Source organism: Equus asinus, chromosome 1, assembly GCF_041296235.1.
Source record: "Equus asinus isolate D_3611 breed Donkey chromosome 1, EquAss-T2T_v2, whole genome shotgun sequence".
In the NCBI taxonomy this organism is placed as follows: Eukaryota; Metazoa; Chordata; class Mammalia; order Perissodactyla; family Equidae; genus Equus; species Equus asinus.
The window spans coordinates 36,103,999-36,119,405 of record NC_091790.1 but is presented as its reverse complement, the minus strand read 5'-3'; the positions used below and the strand labels follow the sequence as shown (position 1 = coordinate 36,119,405).

The 15,407-nt window shown below is 36.0% G+C and overlaps 1 pseudogene; it reads left to right on the top strand.

The window, feature by feature from the left end:
* Positions 1-323: 323 nt before the first annotated feature.
* Positions 324-1,304, top strand: LOC106847219 (mitotic checkpoint protein BUB3 pseudogene; annotated as a pseudogene).
* The last annotated feature ends 14,103 nt before the right edge of the window (positions 1,305-15,407 follow it).

Sequence of the window (15,407 nt, the reverse complement as noted above, 5' to 3'; positions counted from 1 at the left end):
AATGAAATGGCTAAATAGAGGGGAATAGGAACTTTGAGGATGCTTGCTTAATCCAGTCTAAGGTTAAGAAGCTTTGGCAGTTATAAAACGTATTTTGGGGTTAGGATAACAGAAATTTTAATACAGACTAGGTATTAGGCAATATTAGGAGATTATTATGAATTTTCTTAGGTGTGGAAAATGTTATTGTGATTTTGTAGAAACAGGTGATTACCTTTCAGAGATGCATACTAAAGTACCTGGAAGTGAGATTTTGTAATGTCTGAGGGAAGCAAGAAGGCGGCCCCAGGTGGCAGCAGAGTTTCTTCCAAGAGGAGTCCAAGATGACTGGGTCTAACGAATTCAAGCTGAACCAGCCACCTGAGGATGGCTTCTCCTCAATGAAGTTTAGCCCCAGTACCTCCCAGTTCCTGCTAGTCTCCTCCTGGGACATGTCCGTGCATCTCCATGATGTGCTGGCCAACTCCATGCAGCTCAAGTACCAGCATGCCTGCACTGTCCTGCATGGTGCATCCTACAATCCATGAATGCCTAGGGTGGGGGATTAGACCATCAGTTCAGAATGCATGATTTGAACACTGATCAAGAAAATCTTTTGAACTCATGATGCCCCTATCAGATGTGTTGAATAATATTCCAGAAGTGAATGTGATGGCCAATATGAGTTGGGACCAGAGAGTTAAATTTCAGGATCCCAGAACTCCTTGTAATGCCGGGATCTTCTCTCAGCCTGAAAAGGTGTGTATCCTCTCAGTGTCTGGAGACCAGCTGATAATAGGCATGGCCGACCACAGGGTGTTAAGGTGGGTCTTACAGAGCTACGTAAACATGGGCTACGTGCAGCAGCATTGGGAGTCCAGCCTGGTACCAGACTGTGCACTGCATTTGAGCGTTTTTAAACAAGCAGGAATATGTATTAAGCTCTTTTGAAGGCTGAGTGGCAGATAAGTACTTGGACTCAAGTCCTGAGGTACAGAAGAGTGCCTTCAAGTGTCACAGACCAGAGGAAAATAAGATTGAGCAGAATTACCTGGTCAATGTCATTTCCTTTCACAACATCCACACTACATTTGCCACAGGTGGTTCTGATGGATTTGTAAATATTTCGGATCCATTTAACAAAAAGCGACTGTGCTAGTTCCAAGGATCCCCCACTAGCATGACATCACTTGCTTTCAGTAATGATGTAAACACTTGCAATTGCATCATCATATATGTATGAAATGGATGACATGGAACATTCTAAAGATGGTCTCTTCATTCGCCAAGTGACAGATGCAGAAACAAAACCCAAGTCCACCTAATCATCTCATGAAAGTGGTTTTTCCATGGGAAGTTTTGTTTTGCTTCCTACAAATACATACTAATTCCCAAAGGATGTGTTATAGTCATTGTGAATACATTATTTAGTATGTGAATTTCTCTGCTTTCTGTATTAAAAAAAAAAAACTTGTCTGTTTGCCCTTTCATCCTGGCTTTGTGTTGAATGATGAGTCTTCATGTCTTTTGTGTCTGTTATTTACTCTAAAATACTTTCATAGGAAAAAAACTAAAAGAGGCAAATATGGCAAAATATTAACCATTTTAAAATCAAGGCTATGGCTATCTGAGTGTTCATGATACCATTTTCTCTACTCTTCTATATATTTGAAAGTCTCTTCTCTATATAATAAAAATGTTTTGTAGCTAAAAAAATAGTTTTGGCAATTGAGATTTTGCAACCACCAATGGAACACGTGGATTAACAAAATAATTTTCATTCATTTCTTCTGTTTTATTCTAAATTTTCTAGTCTTACAAAAGTTTAAAATATAAATCAGAATTCAATATTTAATTAACTGCTTGCTTTGAAAGAAATTGAATATAATGGAATATAACAATGAAAAAACCTTTTTTTCTTTTTATTCCACCTTTTCTTTCTTCCTACTTTGCATTGTTATACAATATTTATAAAGGGGCTTCTAAACAACGTAACATAAGTAAGAAGTAGATGATAAAGTTAGGGCCAAGAAGAAGTAAGATGGAGCCAGTAATGAAGTTAGTGCTCAAAAAACAGTATCACATCCTAAACACTTACAGTAACTGGCCACAGATTTAGCTCTTAGCTTTCTAGCTATAAATTTAAAGAAAGAGATATGAACAGATATATCGTTCAAACTGCTCAGGAAATAAAGGCAAATCATCCACTGAGGAGAAGCACAGTAATTTCTGATTTAAAGTTTATCCTAAACAGGATCTTGTGTGATGTAATGAGCAAAGCCCTAAATAATATGCTTAGAATAACTACAGCAAGGAGTTTTATGGGAGTGTCTTAATTTACGCACTTGTCATCATGACAGAAAATAATCATAGAAATTAAATTATGGGGGCTAATGTCACAGTATCTTTGAGGTAAGCAACACATTTGTGGTCTTGGGGAGATTTTTGGAGTATCTTGAACAAAACTTCTCAATAAATTTCAAGAACTCAAAGGGAGTTAGTTGATAGATAAACTATAAAAGAAGAGTTCTAGGAATCCTGTAAATTGTGTACATTAGTGGACATGTATGGGCATGGATGCATTTTTCTGAGGACAAGGTTTGTAACTTTCACAGTTATAAACTATAGGGAAAAAATTGAGAGCCATCAATTTGTAGAAATGAAGAGGCTGCATGTCCATTATGAATATCTTTTTCTTAATGAACTTTTAAAAAATATGTATGACAATGAGTTTTGAGATTGTGCTCTCTGCCTACTTCTCAGAATGAGAAAAATTATGCATGTCCACTAAAGAAAGAACATATATACTCTATGAGTCAGCTCTCCGGGATAGGCTTGCTGTCCTCTTATGAAAGTTGAGGCACTGATTTAGGACTAATTGGTAGAGAAATCTACTTCATGCATGCTTAAAGGTAAGCCGAGGTCTATTTAGGAAAGATGAAGATTTTTACAGAAAATAATTTGGGATAAATTCTAAATGAAATGAAAAAAAAGAACATGATGTAGTGAGTTGTTTAACCTGAGTATTTTTAAAGCAGGTGTGACCAAAAGCTTATCCTGAACATTACAAAAGAGAACTTGAATAACTCACCCATGGACTGCCTGACTTTAAGCAATGTAATTTCCTGGAACAATATACAAAGACAAGTTGCTTGCAAAATGTATTCCTGTGTAACTGATTGAGATACCTGGCCGAATGGGGTTGTTAGCTATAAGTAAATTAAAAGTTTCTTTCCAGCCATAGAAAGTCAAGCCAGAAGTTTCTTAAGGTCCTGGCTAGATCATAAGTGTGAAAATTTATTATGCATTGTGTGAGTATACATATGCATAAATTAAGATGTCATATACGTTTTATATATAATATATATTTTCCTAAAGTCTTAACATATTTTTATTAATATATAAAATACATATGACATCTTAATTTATACAGATATGTATACATATATTCATACATATACATATATATTCTTAATATATTTTTTTAACATATGAACTATGTATGTAAAATCATATGTATATATATACATCCCCCAGAGAGATTGAAAAACTTGCTTAAGGTCTTACACTGTATGTAAATGGTGGAGCTGGGATTCAAACCAAAGGAGTATAGATCCAGAGTGCACACTTTAGCCACTAAGCTAGGCTCCCTCCATGTGCAATAATACAATCACACTATTCGTTTATAAAAGAATATTACCAGGGCTGCCCCACGGCCTAGTGGTTAAGTTTGGCATGCTCTGCTTCAGCAGCCCAGGTTTTGTTCCTGGGTACAGACCTATACCACTCGTCGGTGACCATGCTGCAGCAGCGACCCACATATGAAATAGAGGAAGACTGGCACAGATGTTAGCTCAGGGTGAATCTTCCTCACTAAAAAAAAAAAAAAGAAGAATATTTCTTTCCCTCTGTCTGTGTCTAGTAGAGCGGCAATGTATCTATTTCACTCAAAATGCTATACAATCATTAAAGAGAAAGTTAATATGAAAGAAAGAATGTTATTCTGTATTATTTTCTCCAGGAAACAACTAACTGCTCTGTCAAGAGAATTTGTGTAGTGAACAATTTGTTTCAGGTTTCACAATTGAGAGAAGCCTAGAGCAGCTACTGTAATAGCTGGACGTGTCCTTTTGGTCAGCTACTGTTTAAGCGTGGGAAGGATTGTTTCATTTGTACATAATTAAAAGAGTCCACTTAAATGATTTATTCTTCTTCACTCTTTCAAATTGCTCCAGCCAGCTTTATGACTATTTACACTAGAATTGACATAGCAATTTTACTCCAGGAATTTATCCCAATGAAATTATTTAGGGAAAGCTAAAAAGCCATATTCATGAAGATATCCAGTGTATCTTTATTTGTAATAGAATATAAGAAAACATTGGGAAGAAAAAAACCCAAAGGCCTTCTATTAAGGAGGATAAAGACAGCTATATCCACACAATGGGATGTTGTAAAAATATTGTAAGTAATTATAAAAATTCTGTAAAATCATGGAAAGTGTCTGGCTAAGTGTCAAGAAAGGATAGCAACATACTAATTTATAAATGTACATTTAACATGTTATAATTTCAACAATTAAAAATTTGTATTTGTAAAAGGAAATGTGAATAAAGTGGAAATACTAATATTGCAATGGAATTATAAGCATTTTGTGATTCTTTCCAATGAACATTTGAAAATCCTTGACAAGTTCCTGGATTTTCACAGGAGATTCAAAGGATTTCATTAGTTGTTAATGGACTTCCAACCTTTCAAATACTGGCTCCTCCACTCATTACTGAGATGATATTGTGCAAATTAACTAACTTCTCTAAACGGCATTTTTTTTCCTGCTGAAGATGGAGGAAACACTTACCTCATAGGACTGTTAGGATCAAATAAGATAATGCAAATCAATCCTTAATACGGTAGTTCCTACTACATAGTATGTGCTTAAAAAATCAAACAAAATGAACTCAAATGGACAAGAAAACTGGGTTACCATTTTGTTGAGTGTTCAGAATTTTAGACTGATATGTAGAATGTTACCATTTTAATGGTGAGAGAAAAATGTGATTAATATGTCAGAACAAAATTTAGTTTTTAACACTGCCTTCATAGAAGATAATGCATCATAGAAGACCAAATAAAAGATGAATTTCATTTTTTTCTGATCTTTTAGGGAAAAGAAAAAGTTATTTCAATGAAAACAACAACTTAAACTCAATAAAAATTTAGAAAATTGAGAAAAAGGAAAAAGAGAAAAACATTATCAACGACTTCCTCCAAAAATACAACTCCTATTAACATTTGGGGAGGTTTAATTTCAGCCTTTTTGTTTCCTACACATAGGATACTTTTGCAAAAGCAATAAAGTTATATTTGCAGTTTTGTTTCTCTCTCCCCTTAACATCAGAAATGGTTTTCTTTGTTGCTAGACTGTTTCCTTAAACAGAATAGTAATGGTAACATAACATTACATTGATCTGATAATATAATTTAATAAAATACTTCACAATAGTGTACCTTGTTTTTCACTATTAAAATAAAGCTATACTGAATATTTTTGTGCATAAAGCTTTTTTGGTTTTTAAGATTATTTCCTTATTTTCTCAGAATAGTTTTCTAGAAGTAGAATATTGGTTTAAATCATGAATATTTTTAATGATTTTGATATAGATTCATACAGCACATTGCTGGCAAAGAATGGAGAGTAAAAAAATAACACAAAAACCAAAAACCTGGACTTATTGAAAAATGAGAGTTTCTATCATTTTAATTTATCTCCTTCTTTCATAACTATATGGTAGAATATTTTCACTTTTTTTTTTTTGGGGGGGGGGAAGATTAGCCTGGAGCTAACATCTGTGCCCATCTTCCTGTACTTTATACGTGGGACGACTACCACAGCAAGGCTTGATAAGTGATGTGTAGGTCCACACCTGGGATCCGAACCAGTGAACCACGGACTGCTGAAGCAGAGCACGCAAACTTAACCGCTGTGCCACCAGGCTGACCCTGTTTACTGTATTTTTGACCATTTTAGTTTTTCTGTGTGAATTGTCTATTCATATTGTTTACCCACTTATTTTTTCGGCACTTCATATTTCATTACCAACTTGTATGAATGCTTTAGTTTGGGAACATATGACCATTTATCATATTTTCTTCAAGTCCTTCTCCAGTGTCTTTCCATTTTAAATTTGATATTTTTAAACAGACAAAAGTTTTAAATGTAATGTATTCAAATGAGCCTATGACTCCTTTTGCAATTTTTTATTTCACTTCAAGTTTTATATCTTTCAATGTCATAAACTTGAAAATATTCAATTCTATGTTTTTTAAAAAAATAATATTGTTACCAAACCTGAAGTGAGTTCGCTCACCCATTGCGCAGCAAGCCAATCTCTGACATCAGGTGTGGTGGAAGAAAGTAGGAATTTTATTTTTGCACAGTGCTGAGCAAGGAGAGAGGGCAGCTAACGCTGAAATCCCAAACTTCCCCGAAAAGCTGAAAGGAAGGGTTTTTATTTGGGGCTTTAGGTAGGGGTGGGGGAGCATATGGCCTTGCTGGTCAGAGCTTTCTCACCAGCCTGTCTTTGGCCTTGAGACACTTGCAGAGAGGAGGGAGCCTGTGACCTTGCTGGTAAGCAGCTTTCCCACCAGTCTGTATCTCTTTGTGGGGGGAGATAGTCCAGGTGCTTGTCCTTGACGATGTCTGTCTCCATGGAGGATAGTGGATTCTGGAGCCAGGAAGCCAGAGAGTAAGCAGGGAATGAGTGTTTTGGTTTTAACCCCATATCTGCTGGGTTTAATGGGGAGAAACTGATATCCGGGTCGGTATCAATATGTTGTCATTCAGTTTCATTTATTTGCATCTAGCTCTTTAGTTTGGTGAAAATTGAATTCAATTGCTGTTCATGTTCATCTCCTATCAGAAGAAGATGTTTCTTTCCACTTCCAAATTCCTTTCCTTTCAGAATTCCTAGCTTCCTTAGAGTAGGAAGAAAAAAATTAAAGAAGAAATAAAGACTAATTCTGAAATTCTATAATTATTATTTCTCTTATCCTTTATCAAAAAGACATGATAACTTCCATTTGAGTTACTAGAAGAAAGTTCCAGAATGCCCTTATTTTCTGATAAGTGCTTAGAAATTTGTTTCTTTTCTTACTGTTTAGTCAGATGGAATCTTAACGCAAACTGACAAAAGAGCCTTAGGTAATCAAATGTACATATAATATGGAAATAGAAACTTGAAAAATAAACAAAAAAGAAATAAAATAATCCTAACTTTTATAAAATGATGTAATTTTTATAAGTACAAATTTGAAGTAATGCATAATTAGTTGATTTCATTTTTGTAAATTACTCTGCTCCAAAAGAGGCTGAAGTTTAATCATTTTAAATGAATGGGCTTCTTTCAGAGGAAATCGTTTTTAGATTGAAGTGTCTTACCAGGAAATAAGAACAAAAGGGCAAATGTTCTTTATGTTTGAAAAACTAATATTTTGTGTAAAAACTAACGTATATTTAGTCATATTTGATTGATAGATATATTTTTCCTTTAACCACAGCACATTCTTAAGAAGAATAATTTTATGGATACAAAGTTAATTTTGAAAGGTCTTTGTAGGTTAAGGTTGTAAGGACAGCTCAAAAAATGTTTTCTCATTTCTAGAAATTTCCATTCAGATTAGCTATCTGTCTACTTTCACCCTACTTCCCCCAGAGAAGGAGACAAGCAAGCAGACAATTATTCTCCAACTCTGAGGCACTAGTTTTAGACTATCTAATATGGATTCCATTGGTGTAGCTTTTGTGAAGATATTTGGTATTTCTCCAGTTTATGATTTTCCATGTTTAGTGGCTATCTTTGTCTAATTTACTATAATTATTTATTCTGTTATTCATTTATTTACTATTTTTCAAGCTATTGACATTTTCTAAGTCCTCCAAGTAATTTCTAAGAATGAGAGAAAATATTCAAAATTGAAACTATTTAGGGACAGTTAAGATATTTTTCTCAATTTGACTCCATAAGTATATGGCTTCTCCATGATCTGTATTATTCTAGTAACTTAAGAAGCTAGCTGTTTACTTGATAGCACCAGGTTTACAAAGCTGAGAGGGAAGATTTAGGAAGACTTTGGCCATTTCTTACGTGCTGTGATAAATATATAGGGGGAATGGAAATGGAAAAGGGTGGAATACGTATAAATATACTGACAAACAAATATCCCAGCGTTGGTAATGTTTCCAATCTTAGGTAAATTGACTAAGAAGTTTTGGAATCTAAAATGCCCACTTGTCCTAAGGAAAACTCTTAACTTAAATAGACCCTACTTTGGAAATTATCAAATCTTGAGCCTTGACACTTTAAGTCACAATTCATGAATGAATTGACTTTTGAGGGATTTTTGTAAAGACACAATAATCCTAATGCATTTGAAACCTGCTATTTCTTAGAAGAAGCTACAATTGATGAGAGCATTCAATTTCTAACTTGTATTCATCAAAATGATTGAAACAAGTATCTCTTCTTACTAGATCCCAAGGATTTCTTTTCTCTTTTGGTCTTAGACAAGAATAGAAACATCACTCAAAAGAGTTATCTTTGAAATGTATCTTGCACCACTCAATTATCCTTAGATACCTCTTTACAATTTCATGTATCCCTTAAAAAGAGTATATATTAAATGCAGGTACATTACAATTTAGAAAAGTAGACTGAAGAGAAAGGACTGTCAGTAACACCCACCCCCCACACACAGATAATTACTATTATGATATTGATGTGTATCACTACGGAGATTTTATGTGTAAACATACAATATATACCTCAAATTGGGATCATATTCTAAAGAGGATTTTATCAGTTTTTTAAAAAAATTATTGTTAACATGTCTATTTCAATAAGCATAATTATAAACATTTTTGGAGTTCACGGTACTCCATTTATGCATATACCATAACCTATTTTACCAAATGTAAATTCAGATGAAGATTTGAATGCAGGAAGTTTATTGGAACGTGTATAAGAGACAAAACTGGGGAGAAGTGGAGAAAACAGGATGGGGCAGAGGGAGGAGGTGAATACAACGTGATTTTAATAAAGACCTCAGCTGATGCCACAGGGAATTCTGGAACTACGATGACCTTTCAGAGTTGTCCTAAACTGGGACAAGTTGGCTGTGACTTATACCCACATTGGTCAGCCCCTGGAAGTGGGCTACTCCTGGGAAGGGAGCTTCATGGCCTCGGATAAGGTGACTGTTTCCAGCCAAGGTCAATTCCAAGACATGTCAGACAAGGGCTGGGGTGAGTTACCAACATGCCCAAGGCCTGAACGCTTCAGTCATGAAATAGTGGAGAATCTGGGTTGCACATCACAGGATTCCCTACAGTCTGCTCCTTAGGCTTGAATAATACATTCCAGAAGGAGCTCTTCCAGGATTCTGAGTCTCTTTTCCTAGGTAAAAATCACAAAAGGATAGCAGGATGAAATACAGCTTCTGCCATTGCAGCTGCTCTGTAATCCACAGTTGAGACTGATCCTCATTCTCTACTACTAACCATTCTAGAATCCCCACTCTCAGCTAGCACACCCGATGGACTCTTATAGCATGCCTACAGGGTGGGGAGCAATAAGACCTCAATCATGAGATGTCAGTGTTTCTGGCCACCATTGTCTTCTCAGGACGTGATGAGTGTATTTGTCCATTTACTATAAAAAGCAGAAAATAGAGCACCAGAGGACAGCTAACTTAAATGCAAATGAGACTCTTCCTGTTCCCCCAGGTGGAAGCTTTTCCCCTCTAGGTACCAAGACCTCTAAAAACCCACTAGCCCAGATTTGTTAGAATGGGAATCACAAATTCCTCAAGTGAGTCCTTGAGAATGATGGTAAACAGGGTCTTTCTCACTTCCATTCCTGAGTTCCTGAATTCAAGTATGCAAGTATTAACCAGTAGCTTCTGGGAGGGGCAATATATAATTGTACCCATGGACCCCCTAGTTAAGTGTCATTGTTGCACCTCCATTGCCGTAAGGGGGCCCCTGGATTCCTCGTGGGATCCAGTTTTTGTAGATCAAGCACTCTGTAAATCCTTGGGTAGTAGAGCTAAATACAGCCCGGTTGTCAGTAAGGGCAAAGCCATGTCTGGAATACATATCAATTTCAGTTGAGATAAACTTCTACTCCTTCCATTGTCTTATTTTATATTATCTTCATTTGATTTTCATTTTTGTTACAGTTTCCTTCTATTCTTGCTCTACTTTCCTTTAGTTTTCTATCTCTGTGTTTATAGTTTTCTTCTATTTTTTTCTCAAGCTTTGACAACTTAACACTTTTTTATTAATGAGCAGTTGATCCAACAGAAATCAAAACTCTTTAAATAGTACTTCTCAGTGGTCTGAGATATTTAAAAAAAATTTAAGATAGTGAGCCATTTATATTTTATCCAAAATGTAGGCTAAAAAGATGTAAGAACTATTTATTGTTTGATATTTTTCACTAACTTGTATTGAGTAGAAATAAATAACAGAAAACACAATTTATTTCTTATAATATTTTGGCAGAGTTACTGCCATATAGGAATAATTTATAATTTTGTTTTCACTAACTGATCGTAATTGCATAATTCTTTATAGCAAATTTCTTATGGGTTCTTGTCAATTTGACCTCTTTCCTTTAACTTCTAGAAACTAGTCCTGAAGCCATATGGAGTTCTGTCACTCAGTGACCATACTTGATGGTCACTTGATTTATCCATAATGGATAAATATTTCTTCTGGGGACCTGACCCTTTGCATAAACCAGATTAGGCCAGTATTTCTACTTGGTCCAGGAAGCCACCAGCCCTTTCAACTGCCTTCAGTGGAGCCAGCGAGGACAGTGGACAGCTCGCATACATGTCTTCACCTTTCCGCCTCTCCAGTGACCTTCAGGAGCTTAGACTACCTCCAGAGAAAAGAGAAGAACCAGGAAGTAGAAGGACCTAAACCCAGGAGGTGGCTAAATATTGATCCAATTTGTCTCATTTTTTTTTTTTTTACCTGAAGTGTTGTTCACTGGAATTGGCAAGTTTGGACTATCCTTTATCAGCAGAAATGGGGACTCCTAGAGCTAACCGAAATCCTATAGAAATTCACCCCACTGAAATGACTCTTGTCAAAGATACTTCATGTTTGTCAAATCCAGGGGAAACTTTTCAGTCAGAGTTTTTTTTTTTCAGTCATAACCTTTCTAATGCCCCAGAGGCCTGATTGGAAATTCTTCTCTCCCTCAATTTCCCCCCTTTGCTTTCTCACGACCACTTCTACTTCTGTGTTATTCTTTCTCAATCCCTGAATCCCTATTCTCATCCTCTGTCCATTCTTTTAGCATTGACATTCCCTTCAAAAGTCTGTTCTGGGCCTTTTCTCTTCTTACTCTGCATTCTCCCTTCCTGGGCAAGCTCATGTACTTATCTGACTTCAACTATAATATCTCTGCTAGTGATTCTCAAATCAATATCTCTGGTCCAGATTATTATCCTAGACTTTAGGCCTACGTAACTAGCTGCCTTTTAAATATCTACATGGAGATGTTTCATACATAACTCAACCAACCTGTCCAAAACAGAATGAATCATGATCCCTTTAAATTCTGTTCCCCTTCCTGGGTTTCTTATTTCTCATTTTGGCAAATGACATCAACAAACTCAAAATATTTTCTGTACTCTAATATTCTCAGTCGTCTTTCTTATTAATGGAAACTAACTCACCAAAGGACAAATGACTAAAAAACTAATTCACTGATGTTCTCAACATTTCCTATATATTCCATTGTGTATCTCTAGTTATCTTAATTTTTTTTTTTGGTAACAAGTATTTTCAATCCTCATCTCTCACAAAACTGTTCCTTTGGTCATGAAAATGCTGTACTTCTGCCTGCTCTCAGTCAAGATTTCATCTCCTCTTTTCCACAGAAACCATCAGATATAATTTGCTTAACTTCCTACCAATAAATTCTCAGATCTGCCTGCATCTGTATTAAATCTTTTCTCCCCTTCTCCAGGTGTCATGGAGTAAACAGGCCTTAATGACTTCTCAGAAACCTTGCACTAATGATTAATCTACTCCCTGTCTTGCATCTTCAACATCTTTCTTTCCACTGGTTTCTTTCCATCATTGCTAAAATATGTGCAAATCCCCTTCACCATGAAAAGCCTTCCCTTGGCAATTGCTATACTGTATTCTTCCTTGCTCTTCACAGCCAGAATTTTTAGTCGAGTTTCTGGCTTCTTTTACTTACTTTCCTCTGACAGCCCAACACATTTGAATCTGGATTGTTCTCTCCCCATCTCACCAATATGGCTCTGCTAAGACTCTATATAAAAAAATTTTATGTAAAGTTTTCAATTAGCATCTTAGGGGAACTCTCAGAAAGATTCAAAACTACTAATCACCTTGGAAGAAGTAGCTTCCACTTACTTTTAAAACCCATATTCTTTGGTTTTTATCCTACAGCACGAAGTCTTCTTTTCACTTGTCCTTCTACATCTAGTGATGATTCACAGGGTGCCTTAGGATTCTATTCTGATCCCTCTTCTCATCTCTCTCTACACCTTCTCCTTAGGCAATCTAGCCTAGTCCTGTGGTTTCCTTTACCTTACTCAGGTTGATGAAGCTGATGTATCACCTACTCATAGTTTTCTTTTGAACTCCCAATCCATACGCCCCTCGATCTACTCTCCATTTACGCCAGTTGACTTATAGCTCCTTAAACTCAACATGTCCAAGACTTAAAATTCTCATTCTCCTCACCTAACCTCACCAAGAATCAGTCAGTTCCTTCTCCTCTATTCCCTATTCTAGTGGAGGCTGTTACCACTCCCCTAGTTCAAGCTAGAATTCTGAGACCTCCTGGATTTCTCTCCCACATCCCGCATACCCAAACAGTCACTAAGTAACCCATCCACTGCTACCAGCTTAAGCCAAACCACTATTATATTTTCATCTGTACCACCTGCTAAGTGGTTGCTTTGATAGGTATTGCTGTGAGAAAAACACCTTTGGGGCCTATGCCATTTTACACAATCCCCATACTCACTATCTCACTGGCAATCACATACTCACCACCACCAAATACTGTTGTTTTGAAATGTTCTTTCTTTGCTTTATAAGATTGTTGAATAAAGTATTCAAATCCTATAATCATTAGCTATAAAAGCTGCTAATGTAATTTGACTGAAATAGAGCAGTTTGAGTTTAGGTACCAGTACTATAGCTTTGGAATGTAAGTGTGTGATTGACAAGTCAGATATGTGCTTTGGAGGACTGGTGAGTTGTTCTTGCCCAGGGTGCTCCAGACATTGAACATCTGGCCAGTCCAACCACTTAATGCCCAATCACCTTCAAACCAATTAACTCCCCAGCCCCTGCATGCCTTGCCATCTAAGAAAAGAGTAAGGAATCTACACACTTGGTCTTTTAAAAAGAAAGAGAGAATAGGCAACTCTCCAGCACACACGCTAAGCCTATGCAGGTTCTGTTTTGCCTTCTAAAAAATGTTCCTTACCAAAGGATCCAGATTTCTGAGGAATGGTGGGTATTAAGAACATGCCTACCCACTCAACTCTGCCCAGTCCCTATCACCATAACCTGGTATTGAATTCAGCCTGGAACTTACTTCTCTTTTTGACTAAAGTGTTTTCCTTTTATTCCTACTGTGTATTGTGAGGCAGCATTAAGTTTGCTCGTATTTTCCTCATATTCTGTGACTCGAAGAGTCTATAAAAGATCTGCTCATTCTAAGAGAGAAAACCTCCTTTAGTATCCTCAGGAACTAGAACACTAGTCTTTCATCACATTGATATACTGGTCTTTCTGCTCCAGATACTTAACTAGTCCTCCATATGGCAGCCTAAGTGGTCTTTTAAGGATATATACCAGCTCACATCATATTCTTTCTTACTGGCTTCCCTTTCCCTTAGGATAAGGTCCTGTATCAACTTCTCATTCATGCCAAACCTCCATGCCTTTTCAAACTTTTTTTTGTTATACCTGGGATATTCTTCCCTCGGTCCCTCCTTTATCATTATTTTTTAAGCCAAGGTTCACCCACTCAATAAATCTCAGCTTTTAAATAACTTCCTCAGAAATACCTGCTCTATCTTTCATAATACGTCATACTTCTTAGATCAAACCACCTTATAATTACTTAGTCAATGTCTGTATTTGCCATTGGCTTTTACTCTCCTTGAGAGTAGAGAGAGTGTTTGAATTTTCAATTCTATGGCCCCAAATGAAATATAAAATGAAAAGAAAGAATTACTTTTCCACCAAGATTAGAAGCAACGGGTTCATTTTGAAATGTAAACTGCTAATGAAATAAAGTTAGATGGTATTAAAAATTCAAATACATTCTGATCAAGTCAGCCTCTTTTTGAATGCCTCGAACATGGAATGCATGAAAATTTAATAAAGCCAGAATGAAGGGAAAAGTATGTCAGAGTTGTTGTCCCTGAGAGAATTTCAGTAAATGTAGCACATTGAGTAACTAACTTCAAGAGTTCCATTAAAAAGAAAAAATTAATAGATGTTACAAACCTTTTGGTTGATATAGAGCAGAGGATGACAAATTTTCCTGTAAAGGGCCACATAGTAAATATTTGTGGCTTTGTGGGCCATAGGGTCTGTCACAATGGTTCCACTATGCCATCATAGCACTAAAACAGCCATAGACAAAATGTGAACAAATGGGCATAGTCGTGTTTCAATAAAACTTTATTTATAGATACTAAAATTTGAATTTAATATAACTGCATGTGTCACAAAATGTTATTCTTCTTTTGTTCTTTCAACTGTTTAAAGTGTAAAAACCATTCTTGTCCTACAGGACGTAAAAACAGGTGATGGACTGCATTTGGCTCACAGGGTATAGTTTGCCAATCCTTGATGTAGATTTAGTGTATAATGGCATAATGGAAGAGATGTCATGCAACGTTATGCAAGTTTGCAAACAATTTGTCCTATGAATTCAATAAGTACAACTCCAGAGGCTTTCTAAATCGAAAACAATAATTGAAACTCTTTAAGAGACTTTCTAGATTTTTTTCTTTTTACTTCACCCTCAGAAACAGAGAGATTCAACATTAAGATTAAATAATACCAGATAGAATTTTTAAAAAACTTTTCTCTTTTTTCATTTAAATGATTCATTTCATTCTGATAAGCCAGCATTTTGGGAGAACTTATAATGTACCAGGTGTTGGGGATATAACGATGTACAAGACTCAGTTCCATTAAGGGACATAGTTAAATCAATTGTCATTTTAGTAGAGCGTGGAAAATACTCTGAAAGAAAAATGCGGATAGAGTGCTAGAAAAGCGAGTCTAGAATGGTGAGAGAAGACATTCTGAAGGAGTGAGGAATCATCCACTTTTAGAAAATACTCCCTTT